Raw genomic sequence first — 18,036 nt, 5'->3', positions numbered from 1 at the left:
AATATCTCAAGTATTTCAACTGGTGAAACATCGTCTGGGAAGGTAGCTACTGCTGGAACTTTTTTTTGGGTAAGTACACAGCAAAAAATTCGATGGTAAAATCGCATGCACAACACTAATTTAACATTACACTTTGCATGTACAATTTTTGGAAACACAAAAAAGGTGCCACCGATGGGATTCAAACACAATTATCCTCCTTTTTGGACTCAATATTGTACTGACGATGAATAACGTCTTACTCGAAGGTGCTGGGGTACCATTTTGCAGAAAACAGTGCTTCAGATTTCAAACGCTAATATTTCGGTCCGGATGAATCTAAAATGCACGTAAAAATTTGTCAGAATTTTCTATCAAACTTCCTACAATCGCACAAATTTTTGTCCAACATTGTTTCCATTCTCTCTGCTTTAACTGTTAAAACAATTCAGTTGGAATGCATACAATTTTAAAGCGAAGTTGGCTTTAAGCAAACACATAATTTAATATCTAGTTATATCAGTGCTTTTACTTTTTGTATATTATATAAAAGAAATGGCTCAATCCTTAGTCGTACAATTTATGCAAAATTAATTTACTCTGGCTTAAATAATTTTCCGATTTCTGCTTCTCCAAATTTGTCGACTGCAAATCGTGAAAAAGGTTTGATTCTGCTTACGTAGGCTCTGACTTAGCAGCTCTGCTGAAATTATTTTCAATCTTGTGCAATGTTCAAAAACAAATAATTAATTGAATAATTATTGAATCCCAACGATATAACTTATGGTAAAACGGGACCATATTGATACCACGACTAGCATTTTTGGAAGCACCTTTAACTTAAACACCGTAACTTAAACATGTTCTGTCTGTTGCAGACGCTAAATAGGTCGATAGCGAGCAACCTGTCGAGTTCAGACATTTATTTAAGTTGAACGAAAGTTGTCCAAGAACTGGCGTTCCGACTAACCTTAAAGTAATATTTGCTAAAAAACCAACCCGGGTCCTTAGAGCGATCAAGCAGTTGGCCGCTAACTGATTGCCGCCCACAAAGTACCCTGAAAGTCATGAAAAAAATATTCGTTTGAATCAAATGTTTTATTAACGTTCTCTGAAATGGATGACATTTCAATACCTATCCTTCCACTTTCTCAGCCACAAATTACACATTTTTTAATGCAATAATACACATTCTTTCGTAAAATTCAACATTTTTGCGGTAAATTTCATCATTTTTTTTATGTAATTTTCATCATTATTTAAGGTAAATTTCATCATTTTCTGATGAATATTCATCATTTTCTAAGGTAAAATTTATCATTTTTTTTGCCACAATATCTGTCACCATTTCCTGATGAATATTACCATCATTTTTTTTTCTGTGCAGTATAACAGTAATCATGTATTGAAAAGTATCACAAAGCTAATAAAATTAAGAAAAATAAAATTCAAGCTTTTTTTTTATTTTTCACTATATGTCAAATCTGAAAAAAATTAATTGGTTTTGTGAAAGTGTTTAAATGAATTAAATAAAAAACACCGAATTTTACCAAATTATGAACATTTCGATAAAAAAATAAAGGTGTATTTCTAGAGTTTTTTTTTAAGATCCTATAAACATATGAATGACAATAGTTTATAGGACCTTTAAAAAAACTCTAGATTTATTTCGAGATGATTCGCCAAGGGATAATTCAGCCACAGCTGGATGCGTATTTTCACAAAGTAATGTTTAGCTTTGCACACCATACACATGCACAGTAAAAAATTCTTTGAATCTGGAAGGTTTAATATTTGATGGTGTATTATAACCTCTTTATAATGAAAAACAACCTCAATTAAGGTAAAAAAGTGCTAAATTTACATATTTTTGGATGTTATGTTATTCTGGTTTGTACCCATTCCCAAATGTAATTTTTTTTTTACTGTGTCGCACAACCTGCTGCATTTCAGGAATGTTGGGTATCGACCAGAAAAGTGGTCATCAATTCTTTTTGCGATGCAGAATTTTGCGTTGCAACATCATTTATTGTGATTTATGTAAAATGAAGAAATTATTTCTTTCATGAGACAGAATTACGTAATTTGCGAATATACCTCAGCTTATTCCACTCAGTCATCACATCCCATAATCTCTTCTCAATTGCATCCACAATTATCCCGAGTGCGAGTGTGTTTTTGCACTTGAAAAATCACTGTGCAATCACACTGGGTCCACTTCTTCAGGGTGACCATAATCGAATTCCCTGCCGGCCATCGCCGTCATCGTCATCATCATTATTTCGCGTTATTATTGTTATTAATTAATTGCTTGGCGGTTTTTTTCCTCCCCCTTTCGCGGTACAGCAAATTGGATCGCTCAAACGTTTGCTTAACCGAGATATTTCTGCGTGCAGATTTTTCCCAGTGCACTCTCATCTCTGTGGGACTCCGTCCCGGTTGGTTTGAGAAATGCTGACATAAATTTGCCACGGTTTCAACGTGTGGTGGGTTGGTTTGTGTTTGCTTTAGAAATTAGTGCAATTTTTTTTTAATAGCCATCACCATGATAAATTGAAATGCTAGCAAAAGAATTTCAGAGGATGACATTCAAGTTGATGAGAAATAAAAACGAACTAAATTGTTGAGATTGCTTCAATCTAGTCTGAAAATATTCACTAAAATCTACTTATTCCGCTAAACGTCTAACCTCTATTATTACAAATCGAATTATAAGACTATCGCTTTAATTTGCAGGAAATCAGCATTTTTCATAAATTTGTCCATTAAATTAGCACCAACCGCGGCAATTGCACACGCCCAGATTAGCACAGCTTCCAGTGCTGGCACTTCCATTATAAAAATGAGAAACCCAACCCAGTCTCCATCGGGGCAGAATATCGATCTTATCGGCCACCAGCATCAACCTCAATCATAATAATCATAATTCTGCACTGCTGTGGCACACCGACCACGACGACGACCGGCTCACTTTGCCATCAATTTGCATGTTAATGATTGCCAGACAGCCCAAGCGAACCAGCGATTCTGTAGCGCATATGTTTAGCAGATTTATGCACTTTTGCAAACATTGACGGGTGGATTGAACAGATGGTGATTGTTGAACGTTTCAGATCATTTTTGCTTAGTTTTTTGTTTCTAAAAAATATTTTTCTCTGCGACTCAAATAAAAACCAAAAGATACGCATATTTAAGGTGTCAGTTACCTCGCCTCGCTCCGGCACAACGTAACATGTCGCAGATAATCACTTCATTTTCATAACCAAACCATGTTACATCAGCCAGCTGCAAAGTCGGATGGCGCACAATTTTTACGACCCGTCGCGATTCTTAATCGAAGAAATTTGATAAACGTTTTATTGCGCTTTTATTAATAAACGCGACGCACCATTTGATATTGGCTGTTTGTTGCCCGAGGGAACTTTGATACTTGAAATGTTGCTGGAGGACCCTGAGGGGGGGTTTAAGCAGGATTTTGAATGTTTTTCACTTTGTTTACAGTTTGAGGGAAAAAGACACTTAAAATACTTTTTTTTATTTCTTTCGTTTTTAACAAATGTTTTTTTTTCACTTTGCTTTCAGGTAAAAACAACAATATTTCAGAAACTGATGACAACGTCTTGATACCTTGTCAAGTAATCCAAGTAAGTTTAAAAATAATTTAAGAGCGAGTTTTTCACCAATGTGTAACAAGTCGTATCGAGGTGCTCCGATTTCGATAAATATTGAAGTTCTAAAAAAATCAATTTTCAGCAATAATTTGCAAAAGCTATGAGAAAAAGTCAAACCAATTTCGGATGTTTATGGCACATTTTGAAGGACTTCAAAAACCTTTCGAATGCATTTAAGAGAACTGAAATTGATCAAGTTTTACGAAAATGCGAGCAATTTTAAGGTTACTCTTGAGCAATTCCAGCTCAAATCAGGAATTTTTCTGGTACTTTTGTACCCGACCCTCTCCGATTTCAATGAAACTTTTTAGACATGTTATCCTAGGTTTATATAAGCCATTTTTGTGTATATGGAGCCAGTTGCACTCGATAATGACATTTGAGAAGTGCGTAAGGGTTTTAAATATTTTTGTATTTTGTAAATTAAATATTGCTGTATCTCTAAGTCGTATAAAAAATATCACAAAAATTTTGAACGAAAAAAAATCGTCACATCACGTTAATATTTAACTTTTAAACTAAAAAATTTAAAAATCTCACAGAATTGGCGTGTATTTTTCTTTCAGTGTATTTTTTTTCAAAAAGCTCGTCTGATTTCCTACAAGTTTGTCTTTGACCACTTTTTGATACGATGTAACGGCTTAGAGATACAGCAATATTTTATTTACAAAATACAAACATATTTAAAACCCTTACGCCCTTCTCAAATGTCATTATCGAGTGCAACTGGCTCCATATACACAAAAATGGCTTATACAGACCTAGGATAACATGTCTAAAAAGTTTCATTGAAATCGGAGAGGGTCGGGTACAAAAGTACCAGAAAAATTCCTGATTTGAGCTGGAATTGCTCTCTTGACTTACAACATTTCTTATTTTACTTTTATTTTACTTCTAACAATATTTAAATTCACCACCAGTTTGAATATAGGTTATATTACTACAGGGTTCAGGGGTTTTTTTTAAAGATTTTTATTGTTCTTGTTTCATCTGTATTGAAAGTAGTAGTTTCATTGTTTTTATATCACCATTTTTTTTTGTAAACATCAATATAAGAATATTCCTTGCCACATTCCTCCACCAAGTACTCGCCAACGGAACCGGGTGTCTACCAGGTGAAGGCCAATCAAGCGCCCACAATTGCCGTCACCTTCCTATAGAGTCGGTTCCCTCCGTCAAACAGTCCCCGACGACCCCCAAGTCAATTGCTTTATTTGATTTTACGACTTGTCGTCTCCATTCTGTCACTAGCTCGGAGTTTGCGGTCCCACCGCACTGTGGTCAATTCCGTCCTGGACCACGGCCGGCTCGGGGATGAAGTGCATAAAACTAAACGTTCACATCATATTTTACGGCTCGACCGACTCGGTAACGTTCCACGCACTAATTTACATAATCTAATAGCAAACGAAAAAAAAAAAAATGGCTGAGGTTAAAAAATACTATGCTTTAGTGGACCGCAGAATGTAAGGTGGCAAGATTTATGTGTTTTGTGGCTTTCCGGACAGCCCACCCCCTGGTATGTGTGATTTGTGTACACGTGTGACATCATCCGTCAATAGTGTGTGACACACACGCCGGTGAATCTCACCTTTTTTTTTGCTTGTGCGTTTTGTTCCCACTAATTGGACATGGTCAGTGACGCCGGGATTTATTGGTGACATGATTGGCAGCCAATATTGTCCCACTAAACCATCGTAAACACATGCAAACGCACATATTCCGGATTTGATGGGAGCTACTAAATTGGTACGTGCTAAACGATCGTAATTAATGTTGTATGGTGGCAAGTAGAATACACTTTCGCACAGTAAAAAATTCAAATAGAAGAAATTTAGAAAGTATAATAAAACTTCACTAATAATAATTTATTTTTTTCAAATTAAAAAATAAGGAAATCAAAATCTCTTACACGGAGAGACCAGCCAGGGCAAATCTAAGAAAATCTTGGTTAATTTAACTAAAAGTATGGGTTAATTTTTTACACAGCTTTTTTCAACAATCGATTGTTGATTTTGTTAACCCGAAATTGCTGACCACCAATAGGTAAAAGTAACTAAAAAATAGTTAGAATTGCCATTTTTGTTGGTAAAATGACCGAAAAAAAATTCTAGCAGTCGACTGCTAGAATATTTTTTCAGAAAATTAACTATTTTTTTTGTTTCCAGCTGAAATATTGTTAAATATTCCGTAAAAAACAGGCTGGACAATATTTTTCAACTATTTTTTAACATTTTTTTTTTCGTTGTATCAACTGAAATATTTTTGCAAGCAGCAAATTATTAGTGGTTTATAACAATACATTTCTTAATTAAACATAATTTATGGTAGTGTCTATATATATTTTCTTTAATTATTTAACGATACAGGCTGGGCCGAATTTCTAGCTATATTTTTAACTAATGTCTTACTTGAACACAGAAAAATATTCGTACACGTAGTCAGTAGTTAGCTGTTGTTAGCAATATTTTTATTGAATTTGCAGTAAATTTTGTAATAATGCCTCACAAATTAATTTGTTGTACTTGTACTTATTTGTATTTTTTTAATTGTTATTATAAAACATGTTAAGTTTGATTAATGTTTAAAAAAATTATAATAAAAGAAGCATTTTACAAATTTTGTTAAACATGTTTAAAAGAGATGTTTAATTTCTCGTAAATTCCTTAAAAGTAGAAAACGAGTAAAATTTTCACCAAGTTTTAAGCTTATATTTTTATTATGTTGTATACAATTAAGTGTTGTATTCACTTACCATCACTGTGAAATCATCCGATAAGTCGTCATCATCTACAACGGTCTCATGTTTAGTTATTTTTCTTGTGGTTGGACACAGAATTTACACCAAGGTGAACCTTTTGCTGCAAATAGACATATGAAATATATTATTAATCTAATAAAAAAACGGCTCTAAACTGATAAAAGGAACGTAAATAAATGTAATTATTAACAAGAAATATCAATAATGCTTCTTACCAAGTTTGCACTAATTTAACAACTACTTTTGGCAACACACTTTCATTGCATTTGATTCAATTCATTCAACGTACTCCGATTCCTGAAAACAATATTTTGAGTTTTACTTACCAGTTTATTGAGCAGTCTTTTTCAACAGCATTTTTAAAATATTAATATCTTCTTTTGTATATCTTTTATAAATTTTATTTTTTTTAGACATTTCCCACCATCGAATTTTTATTTTGATATAATGTATACGCATTTCCATGTATTTTATGGTTGATGATTCTGAAAAAATAATGGTTCATTTAAATTGTATCCATCGTAAGCACGAAGGTTCCTGGTGATTCAGTTTTCTAATTAAAATCACAATAGATAATTGTTGTGTAAAATTAAACCCATACTTACTTAGATTAACCACAATTTTGTTAAATTTGCCCGTGCAAGTATTGTCGTGCAAGAGTGGGCCTGCCTCTTCCTTCCACTGCCCCTCTCTTTCCACTAAACATTATCATAAAGTCCCCTCGCATCAGAGGTCCCCATTGCGAATGTCCTCGTCTTGCTCTTCATAGTTTATCACCTGCAAAGAAATCATCAACAAACTTACTCACCAATTCCACCTCCCCAGTTGCGACACTTTGATTTGCCACTTCAACATTAGCCAAATAGTGTTATTTTCACCTTTCACATCCTCTCACTTCATAATTAACAACACAAACTCAACAAATCGACCGCTCTCGTTCGAATCCTGACTTCAAATGACAGACGTAAACAAACCCAAGTTCATGTTTTAAATATTTAACCAATTGTTAATTATATTCAACCATTAAAATTTTTGATTTTCCTAAAACCAAAGCTAACAGTCGAGCACGTTCATTCGAGTTCGGGAAATCTGCCTGCTTTTTGCATCTAGCATTTTCAACAAACAGGTTTTTAAATTAATACTGAATTTCAGTTATTTTAACGGAATATTGGCAGTAACAAGTACGTTTTTGTAAAAATTTACGAAAGTAAAATCAACAATTTTAATTGTTAAAATTTCTGGGCACAGTCTCTCCGTGTATATACACAAAATCTTTATTCTTTAGAAAAAAGCCAGACGAGGCCAAAAGATCGTAAAAATCGTCATAAACAAAAAGCCCATATAATGTTGAACCAGCCTCCCAAGAATCGTCTGCTGAAGGATGTTTGATCGGCTTTGCTGGAAGGAATTTAGCGAAGAAGCATTTTATTGCAACGTTTTTTTACGGTCGTCAAATTGAGACCATGTAGGGGTGTTTATTGTAAATTTTCGTATTGAAGTCTCAAGTTTCTTCAAAGGTTTCATGATTAACGCTTTTTTAAGCGAACACAGAAAAAAAATGATGGTACTATTCATCAGGAAATGGTGACAGATTTTGTGTCAATAAAATGTGTAATATTACTTCAGAAATTGGTGAAATTTCATCAGTTCCTGATGAATTTTCATCAGGTTCACATTTTTACACATGTAAAATTACTCAAAAAAGTGGGAATATTCAATCAACCAAATTTTTCAACCTTCCAAAATTTAACTTTTTTGCAATGAATTTTCGCTTTGTTGATATTTTTTGTAAAACATTTTTTTTTAATACTCAAATTTCCATAATTTGCAATACGATTATAAAATGGGAGCATAATTTTATATGAGACATAAAAAGTTTGAATGTACACAGCAAAATAAGTAGTAATCCAGCTGCGTGTAAAAGGCCTGGGTGTAAAATAAATTTTGCATTATTTAATGAAATTATATGTAATATTACACCCTGAAATATGTAGCCCATCAGTATGCATTTATCTTTTCAATTTTTCATCGGTCTGATGGCCGAGCGGGCTAAGTCGCCAGTCCGTACTGTTGGTGCTGGGTTTGAATCCCGTCGGTTGCAACTTTTTTTTTGTGTTTACAAAAATTGTGCATGCAGTGTGTAATATTAAGTGTCTTTTTTGATGGAGGTGATGTGCATGCTTTTGCTTGCGATTTTACCATCGGATTTTTTGCTGTGTATGTATGAAGCTTACAAAATATCGCTTCGTTTAAAAACGAACCCATATTGCAAATTTTTAAAATTTGATTGTTTTCGAAGAGATACGGTACTTTGTGGTATTGTTAGTATTTAAAAAAAACTAATAAAGTGAAAAAGCATACAAAAGTTCGCTTCGATGAAAATTCATATTGCAATTTTTTTTAAATTGAAGTTTTTGGAAAAAATACGGAAAAATTTTGTATTTTCAAACAAAAACTTTAATGCAGTGAAAAAGCATACCAAATTTCGCTTCGTTTGATACCCATATTGCAAATTTTGAAAATTTAAGTATTTTCGAAAAGAAGGGGTATTTTCTGAAAATTTGAGTATTTTTAAAACAAAAAACTCGAATAAAATGAAGAAGCATACACAATTTTGTTTAATAAAGTGAAAAAGCTTACCTAATTTGGCTTATTTGACGTCCATATTGCAATTCATGTAAATTTTAGCTTTTTAGATACGGTACTTTGTGATAATTTTTGTATTTAAAAAAACTCTTGTCATACAAAATTTCGTTTGACATCCATATTGGGAATTTTGAAAACTTTAGTTTTTTTCTCGAAAAAGTACGGTATTTTGTGATTTTTTTTTGTATTTAAAAAAACTCTAATAAAGTGTTTCGCTTCTTTTGATACCCATATTACAATTTTTTAAAATTGATTAGGCTGGTACAAACATTTTTAAAAGTTTTTGTCACACCCCCCCCCCCCTTCAAAATTGGCCTGAAAAATCGGGAGGCAAAAAAAAATATTTTTACAATAAACTTCAAAATTTCAGTGAAAATTCAAGCGCAACCAGCTGAAATCAAATTAAAATACATTCTCCTGCGTTTAAAATCATTTTTAGCATGTTTAGGTTTGTTAAAAAATCTTAAGATTTTTTGAAAATTTTCGATGCAAAATTTTTTTTTTCGATACAATTTTTGTTTTTGTCAGATCTTAGATTTTTTGAAAACTAATGATTGCAAAACAACTGAACTAGTGTAATATGCAAAACACTTTTTTCATTTAAATGTGAAGACTATGGCTTGTTATTTAAATTTTTATATTTTTTTATTTTTTTGCCCCCCCCTTGACCTCGGCCAGGGCCGAGGGACAAAAACTTTTTTAAATATTTGCATCGGCCTTATTTTCGTAAAGATACGGTACTTTGTGATAATTTTTGTATTTTCAAAAAAAAACTCTAATGAAGTGAAAAATCATACAAAATTTCCTTCGACATCCATATTGCGAATTTTGAAAAACTATTTTTTTTAAATGCTGTATTTTGTGTAAATTTTTGTACATAAAAAAAACTCTAATAAAGTGTAAAGGTTACAAAATTTTGCTTTGTTGGATATTGCAAATTTTGAAAATCTTTACATTATTTTGTGAAAGTTTTAGTATTTAAAAAAACTCTAATAAAGTGAAAAAGCATACAAACTTTTGCTTCGTTTGATATCCATATTGCAAATTTTGATAATTTGAGTTTTTTCGGAAAAATGCGGTATTTTGTGAAAATTCTAGTATTATACAAAAAAAACCTCTAATAAAGTGAAATTGAATACACGAAAAATATATAGTTCAAAAATCTTTCTAAGCTCTAAGCTTGAAAAAATCTAAAAAATTTACAAATTTACTACATACTTTTATATTTTGTTACTGAACTTTTCATGTGTGCACAGCATCCAAGGAAGTTGGTGCATTCTTATTTCTATACTGCAACAACCTGATTGTAAAAATAGTTTAACCTTGTCGTAAAATTTAGTAGAATGTACTTTAGGATATCAATAAAAAAATATAACGATAATTTCCGTAATTTTGAAGATACTAAAATATTTGTAACAAGCATCATGATGCAAAAAGCCCTTGTTGATGTGCTCCGTTAAAAGAATGCAAAAACTCATGGAAATATTTTTTTAAAACCTATTTGTTTTGAAAGAACTACTTTTGTATGAAAGAATGTAGAAACAAGAGAAATTAGTTTTCAAAAATCTTTTTTTTTTTAAAGATTTAAGCATTTTAAAACGAATGTGAAAATTCATAGAATATTTTTTAACAATTGATTTTACAAACCTGGATCATGCAATAAAGATTGAAAAACACATGTTTTATTCAAAACCAATATATTTTTAGAGGAACTTACGTCACAAGTTATGTAAGAAAAGAATGTATAAACCAACAGACGTTTTTTATCGAATTATTTTAAAAGAACTAGTTGTTTTGAAAACAATGCAAAAACTCCCAGAAGTGAATAAAATCATCTTTTAAATACTTATTTATTAAATGTGTTATACTGAGGTATTTATTATAATTTTATATGCTGCATTTCTTTTAATAATTTCCAAACCCAAATTTTGACGACATCCATTTATCGGAAAAGGTCTGGAATTCAAAAATTGGATTTAAGTTGCCACCTTGTAAAAACTTTTTTTTATATCAAAAAATAGATTGCGTCGATTGATATCACGTCTAATTTTCTTATAAATTAGTTCTTCTACGATTCCCGATTTATTGCAGTAAAAAACAGAGTTTTTTAGATTTTGCTTGAGAAAATGCGAATGTTTCAAGTGATGCATAAAGAAGGGGGCGATCCGATTTAGGTGAAAAGCGATTGATTTCAAGTCATGTTGGAAGTAGAATTGCCCATACTTCATAAGTTTTTATAAAGTTATACGTTTGGCTTCTAAAAACCCAAACTCCGAAAGTGCACTCACATGCAAACCTGTCACCGCGCAATATTGCATAACTTTTATCAACTCAAAAGAGCAAGAAAAACGAATATAAAGCCAAACCCCGGTGGCACCGAGATATGATCGATTGGATTTCGATTATGTGTCCTCTCGTCCTCGGAAAGCAAAACTTTTTCGTTGCCAACAGCTTAAAGGAGCCGAAACAGGACGAAAAAATAACCATTACCATTTGCAGCTGACAGTCGTAATGTTGGACGTGTGGGAAAATCGGGAAAATGTATTGGAAAAATTTCTGCTCACTTTGGGTGGTTTTTCCACCAACTTTACCTATTCGGGCAGAGAAGTAGCAGCAGCAGCATGATGGATGATGAAGTTGTCATACGGTTTTGATGAAGAGCAGCAAAAGAAGGGCGAAACGTTAAGCTTTTTTTTTTGGGAAACAGACAGATAGACAGCTGGTGGATACTAACGAGACATTGAACAGGAGAAGGAAATAAAATCCGGAAACTGGGTCTTTCTGAGATGAGCTTTTCCGGTGCCAGAAGGGAGGCTGGAAACAGGGTTGATGATATTTACCGATTTTATTTTTTCCTGGAAGTTTGTTTCCAAATTGAAACCCATCAAATTGCAATCACCGTTTTATTGGAATCAAATTTAACGAACATTTCGAAGGTCGAAGCGGGTCCAGGTTCCCCTAGAGCGGGGGCACTGCTGCGATCCAATATGGCACATCGAAAGGGATCATCATAAATCATCAATCGTGCAGCGTCTCGGGAAGGACGTCTGAGACGAATGGACCTCGATTGAGAGCTGTGTAGGAATATTCGGCAACTGCTTGACAGAAAATGTTTTTTTTATTTTCAAAAAAAAATTCTACCGGCAAGTGAAGGAAATCCCAATTTCAATGAACAATTCACTCATTGTTCTGCCCGTTTCATTGAGCAGAAACAGGTGAATTAGATTACGTTGGCCAGGACAAAGAGACGTGACCTTCCCCCCCACCAACCTCGAACCTCCTCCCAAAAAGAGAAGCGTAATTTTCAAGTGGCTGCTCAGCTGGAAAATTGTTATTGCTTTTCGGTCTGGTCGGAACAATGTCGGCGTTTTTTTCCGTCCAACCTTTTACTGAGAAGGCAATTTTTGTATTTCTTTAGATTGGTTCGTCACTAGACAACGGCAGTGGAGAGACGTTTGACGTTTTCAAAGCCGGATTAGAGCAATTGGGAGGAAAATTGCTTTTCTTGGGAACAATTTTCGAGAGGCTGCCCGCCGCTCAGTTGGATGCACACACATGGCGGCGGCAGTTTGTGGGGGACAGGTTGGGGTTTTATCTTGAAAAGTGGAAAATTTCAAGTGACCGTTTAAGCTGAGTCAATACATTGGAAATTGATAAAATTATCAAAAATGGTTGAAATATGTTATTAACTTAATTTATTTTTTATGAGAGAAAATAAACACCAAAAATTTTGCTTGTCTTTCTAAACAGCGAGTGACAAAAAAATTTGCACGTCAGCAATTCAATTACACAGAAAAATAAAATGGTAATATTCATCAGGAAATGGTGACAGATTTTGTGTCAAAAAAAGTGTAGAAATCAAAGCTGATTGCTAGGATGCGGCGTTTAAAAAGAGTATGAATGTCAGTTAAATAGACCTAACTTGAGATACACTGAAAGAAAGGCACATAGCAATATCACATGTTTTGCACATGAATCTACCCCATACGACTTAGCATGTGAATGTCATGTGTAAATCACTTGAAAAAAATCCAACGCGTGAACCGGAAAATCTAAGTGCAAAACACGTGAATTTGACGTGAATGTTCACATGAATTTGGAATGGGTGTGCACATGAATTTCAAATGATTTTGTAGTATAAATGCAATGGTTTTCCAGTGGTTTTTATGTGAGCTGAATATTGTATATATTTCGATTTATTTTAAAATATTTTTTACTACGATTATATGTTTTATTTAACATGTTTTTATTGATACATGAAATAAATAATAATTACAAATTATTCGAACCATTTTTTTTTGCACTCCACTTACTACTTTCCTTAAAAAAAAGTGAAATTAACAGTACACAACGGCACAGTTTATTGGTAGCATATTCCGGTAACACACCAGCAGGAACAGTTACTTGAAGCCGTGAAACTGCTGACGGCGGTTCTTGGAGGCCTCCACCAACTCGACCTTGATGATCTGGATCGAGTGGCCTTGGGTGACGAGAAGCCATGTCGCCCAGCACTACGTCACGAAATTGCCGAATCGTACCGCAGCCAGATTTCGTCGTTGTCGGATCAATCGGCCAATACAGTGTCGGTGCTGAGAGAAAATAAACTCAGGAGTCAACTTTTCGCCGGAGTTTTATTTCCTGAAATTTCATTGCCATATTAGTCTTTATGTACATTTGTCAATTTTCACTGTTTTTCTATAAAATACTTACCAACAAGTTCTAGTACGATTGAGATTTACACACAAAAATATCAACTCTATTGTAAAATAATTAATTCGACAGAAAATACGCAAATAAGACCGTCTTCGTCCGTCGCCATCTTACGAATAAATAATTTTTCATCAAACACCTTCAATAACCAATACATTTCAATCTCACGTGATTTTCACTATGAAATCAAGGGAAAAGTCGTATGGGGCGAATCCAAGTGAAATTCCATTGAATCCAAAGTGAACACCAAGCGAAAAAAGAATGAAAAAAATCTCGCTTGCGATCAGCTGTTTTCAAATGATTATCACATAAATGTCACATGAAAAACACATCGAAGTCAAGGGAAAAGCATGGCAAATTATCGTGTTGATTTTTGGAGCAGTTCACGTGAAAAAGCACATGACTTTGCTATGTGAGATTTTTTCAGTGTAGAGTTACCAGATCGTGAATTTTTTAATGCAACGTTGTAGGTACACGGAGAAAAATCAGTTCCCAAAATCGTGAAAAATTGTTCATGAAATTCGGAACCATTTTTTCTCTCATTTTTTTAGCTAATTTCCTCCGTGTACGGATGAGGACCACACCGAAAAAAATGATACACGCTAGTAAAAGTTTAACTGGTTTGTTACTTAAAAATTGATTTCCGCAAAAACACATTTTTTTATATTTGTTTTAAGGGGCATAAAATGCCATCTCTTCAGAAAATTTCAGAAACAGGCAAATAATCTTCGGCAAAGTAACAATTTTACCATTGATAATCAATCCAATGGTTTCCAAGATATCGGTGATCAACGAGGGCAAACTAGGCAACAATAAGAAAATCAAATTTTTCTTGTTTTTTTTTTATCTCAGCGTATCAACAAAGTTCAAAAAAGAAAAATCTTAGGAAATCTTAAGATATACATGCATTCGAAAAATATTCTTGATACTGAATTTGTTTCACATTTTTAAGATATTTTTGAAAAATCGCTGTTTTAAGGTCGTAGATGGCGTCTTTCACTTTGGGGCAATGACTGTCAATGATGGTTCTGAATTAAGGGTCCAGATGTAGTAAATTGAAATAAAAAAATTAATTACTACACGCAAACGAGAAATCCGTGAGGGCGGCCCTCTCAATTTGAGCTGTGTGGGACAACGCTGAAATCGCGAGGAAATCCCTCCCGAATAGAACGGTCTCGAAAATTCACGCACACCATCACAGGAAAATGTCGAAATGTTTCAATTTCATTGACCAGGAACATAAACACTCGAAGGGCAGCTGTATCTCACACGCCAGTGCTGTGCACAAGTATGCGTGCTTAATTTGTATCTCCGATCAGCACAAATTCACTTAGCAGTGTGGTGCAGAAGTGACATGACTCAAACAGATTGAACAATTGACGAATTTACTGTTTTCTTTAATTGTTTTGACAAAATGTCAAAATGACAAAATGTCAAAATGACAAAATGTCAAAATGTCAAAATGTCAAAATGTCAAAATGTCAAAATGTCAAAATGTCAAAATGTCAAAATGTCAAAATGTCAAAATGACAATTTGACAATTTGACAATTTGACAATTTGACAATTTGACACTTTGTCATTTTGACATTTTGTCATTTTGACATTTTGTCATTTTGACATTTTGTCATTTTGACATTTTGACATTTTGACATTTTGACATTTTGACATTTTGACAATTTGACAATTTGACAATTTGACAATTTGACAATTTGACAATTTGACAATTTGACAATTTGACAATTTGACAATTTGACAATTTGACAATTTGACAATTTGACAATTTGACAATTTGACAATTTGACAATTTGACAATTTGACAATTTGACAATTTGACAATTTGACAATTTGACAATTTGACAATTTGACAATTTGACAATTTGACAATTTGACAATTTGACAATTACACAATTTCACAATTTGACATTTTGACATTTCAAGCAAAACAATGTAAATGGGCCGATGTCGAAGTGTAAACAATGAGTCTATCCTGCTCACGTCAGTTGATGTTTACATCAGGATCGAGCAGGATAGACTCTTTGTTTACACTTCGACATCGGCCCAATTACATTGTTTTGCTAGATTTTGTCATTTTGACATTTTGACATTTTGACATTTTGACAATTTTACAATTTTACATTTTTACAATTTTACAATTTTACAATTTTACAATTTTACAATTTTACAATTTTACAATTTTACAATTTTACAATTTTACAATTTTACAATTTTACAATTTTACAATTTTACAATTTTACAATTTTACAATTTTACAATTTTACAATTTTACAATTTTACAATTTTACAATTTTACAATTTTACAATTTTACAATTTTACAATTTTACAATTTTACAATTTTACAATTTTACAATTTTACAATTTTACAATTTTACAATTTTACAATTTTACAATTTTACAATTTTACAATTTTACAATTTTACAATTTTACAATTTTACAATTTTACAATTTTACAATTTTACAATTTTACAATTTTACAATTTTACAATTTTACAATTTTACAATTTTACAATTTTACAATTTTACAATTTTACAATTTTACAATTTTACAATTTTACAATTTTACAATTTTACAATTTTACAATTTTACAATTTTACAATTTTACAATTTTACAATTTTACAATTTTACAATTTTACAATTTTACAATTTTACAATTTTACAATTTTACAATTTTACAATTTTACAATTTTACAATTTTACAATTTTACAATTTTACAATTTTACAATTTTACAATTTTACAATTTTACAATTTTACAATTTTACAATTTTACAATTTTACAATTTTACAATTTTACAATTTTACAATTTTACAATTTTACAATTTTACAATTTTACAATTTTACAATTTTACAATTTTACAATTTTACAATTTTACAATTTTACAATTTTACAATTTTACAATTTTACAATTTTACAATTTTACAATTTTACAATTTTACAATTTTACAATTTTACAATTTTACAATTTTACAATTTTACAATTTTACAATTTTACAATTTTACAATTTTACAATTTTACAATTTTACAATTTTACAATTTTACAATTTTACAATTTTACAATTTTACAATTTTACAATTTTACAATTTTACAATTTTACAATTTTACAATTTTACAATTTTACAATTTTACAATTTTACAATTTTACAATTTTACAATTTTACAATTTTACAATTTTACAATTTTACAATTTTACAATTTTACAATTTTACAATTTTACAATTTTACAATTTTACAATTTTACAATTTTACAATTTTACAATTTTACAATTTTACAATTTTACAATTTTACAATTTTACAATTTTACAATTTTACAATTTTACAATTTTACAATTTTACAATTTTACAATTTTACAATTTTACAATTGCAACGGCCTTTGGACTATTACAATTGCTTGAAAGTTAAAATAATGAGAACCTGTAACAAGTGAAAAAAATGGACAGTAAAAATGTATCTACGTAGTTTTGGGATTGCTCCAAATCAAAACAAGCAGTAACCGTTGCTTAGGAACTGCCCTTTGTCAAAATCAAAACTCACAAATACTCGCACACACTCAGAGCAGCCACCGCCGTCACTGACAGCCCAGCCGTCTTGCTCTTGTGATTTTTTATGGCGGTCGTGTGACGACAGAAATCAGCAAAAAACAGTTGGTTTTCGAATAAAATTGGAAAAACTCGGTCAATAATTATGTATTGTAAAGCAGGTAAGCTTTTATAATCGTTTTGAGACAAGAAAAGTCCCATTTGTGAGAATTATAAAGTTAGAAAATTGATGTTTTTTTTGGTTTTGTTTTCAGGTTCGGCTGCTGATTCGGAAAACCTTCGGAATGCTGTTCGCGCTGATAGTGATGTCAAAAAACGCGGATTTGACCACGACGAAGGATTTTCGGTGAGCTGATACCAGAACTCCGGCAGGAACAGGCAGGATAAATGAAATAATGTGTGGAATAGGTGAAAAGTGATGCTTTGGATAAAAAATCATGAATAAAAAAGTGAAATAATTAATTTCTACAGCTTTTATTTCGAAAAAGAACAATTAAAAGAAGAACGACTTTCTTGGCACACACACATACACACGCAATTAAAGCTCACCAATACATACACAAAAGACGGATAAACACTAATACCAATAAAAATGGGTTTCCTTGTGTAAGTGTTTTCGGGTTTTAAGGCTTGAAATAATTCAAGCGGATTTCCCTCACAAGCTTCGAACGGGATTTCTCACCTGTCCGTGCGTGGAGGCATTTC

General features: G+C 32.1%; 2 protein-coding genes and 1 long non-coding RNA gene across 5 annotated transcripts in view; 2 read left to right on the top strand and 1 right to left on the bottom strand.

The window, feature by feature from the left end:
* LOC120415813 (uncharacterized) overlaps positions 1-18,036 on the bottom strand; it is a 251,245-nt gene that overhangs the window by 72,576 nt on the left and 160,633 nt on the right. The gene's annotated exons all lie outside the window — the stretch shown is intronic.
* The window catches only part of LOC120415810 (HIV Tat-specific factor 1), a 169,934-nt gene that overhangs the window by 115,293 nt on the left and 36,605 nt on the right, over positions 1-18,036 (top strand). The window lies entirely within an intron of this gene.
* LOC120415814 (uncharacterized) lies at positions 17,085-17,793 on the top strand. The gene is made up of 2 exons (XR_005605268.2): positions 17,085-17,492; positions 17,586-17,793. It is a non-coding gene; the product is annotated as an uncharacterized LOC120415814 (long non-coding RNA).

The sequence above is a fragment of the Culex pipiens genome, chromosome 3 (assembly GCF_016801865.2).
Source record: "Culex pipiens pallens isolate TS chromosome 3, TS_CPP_V2, whole genome shotgun sequence".
NCBI lineage: Eukaryota > Metazoa > Arthropoda > Insecta > Diptera > Culicidae > Culex > Culex pipiens.
Note: the sequence above shows the minus strand (reverse complement) of the source record. Positions and strands in the feature narration are given on the sequence as shown.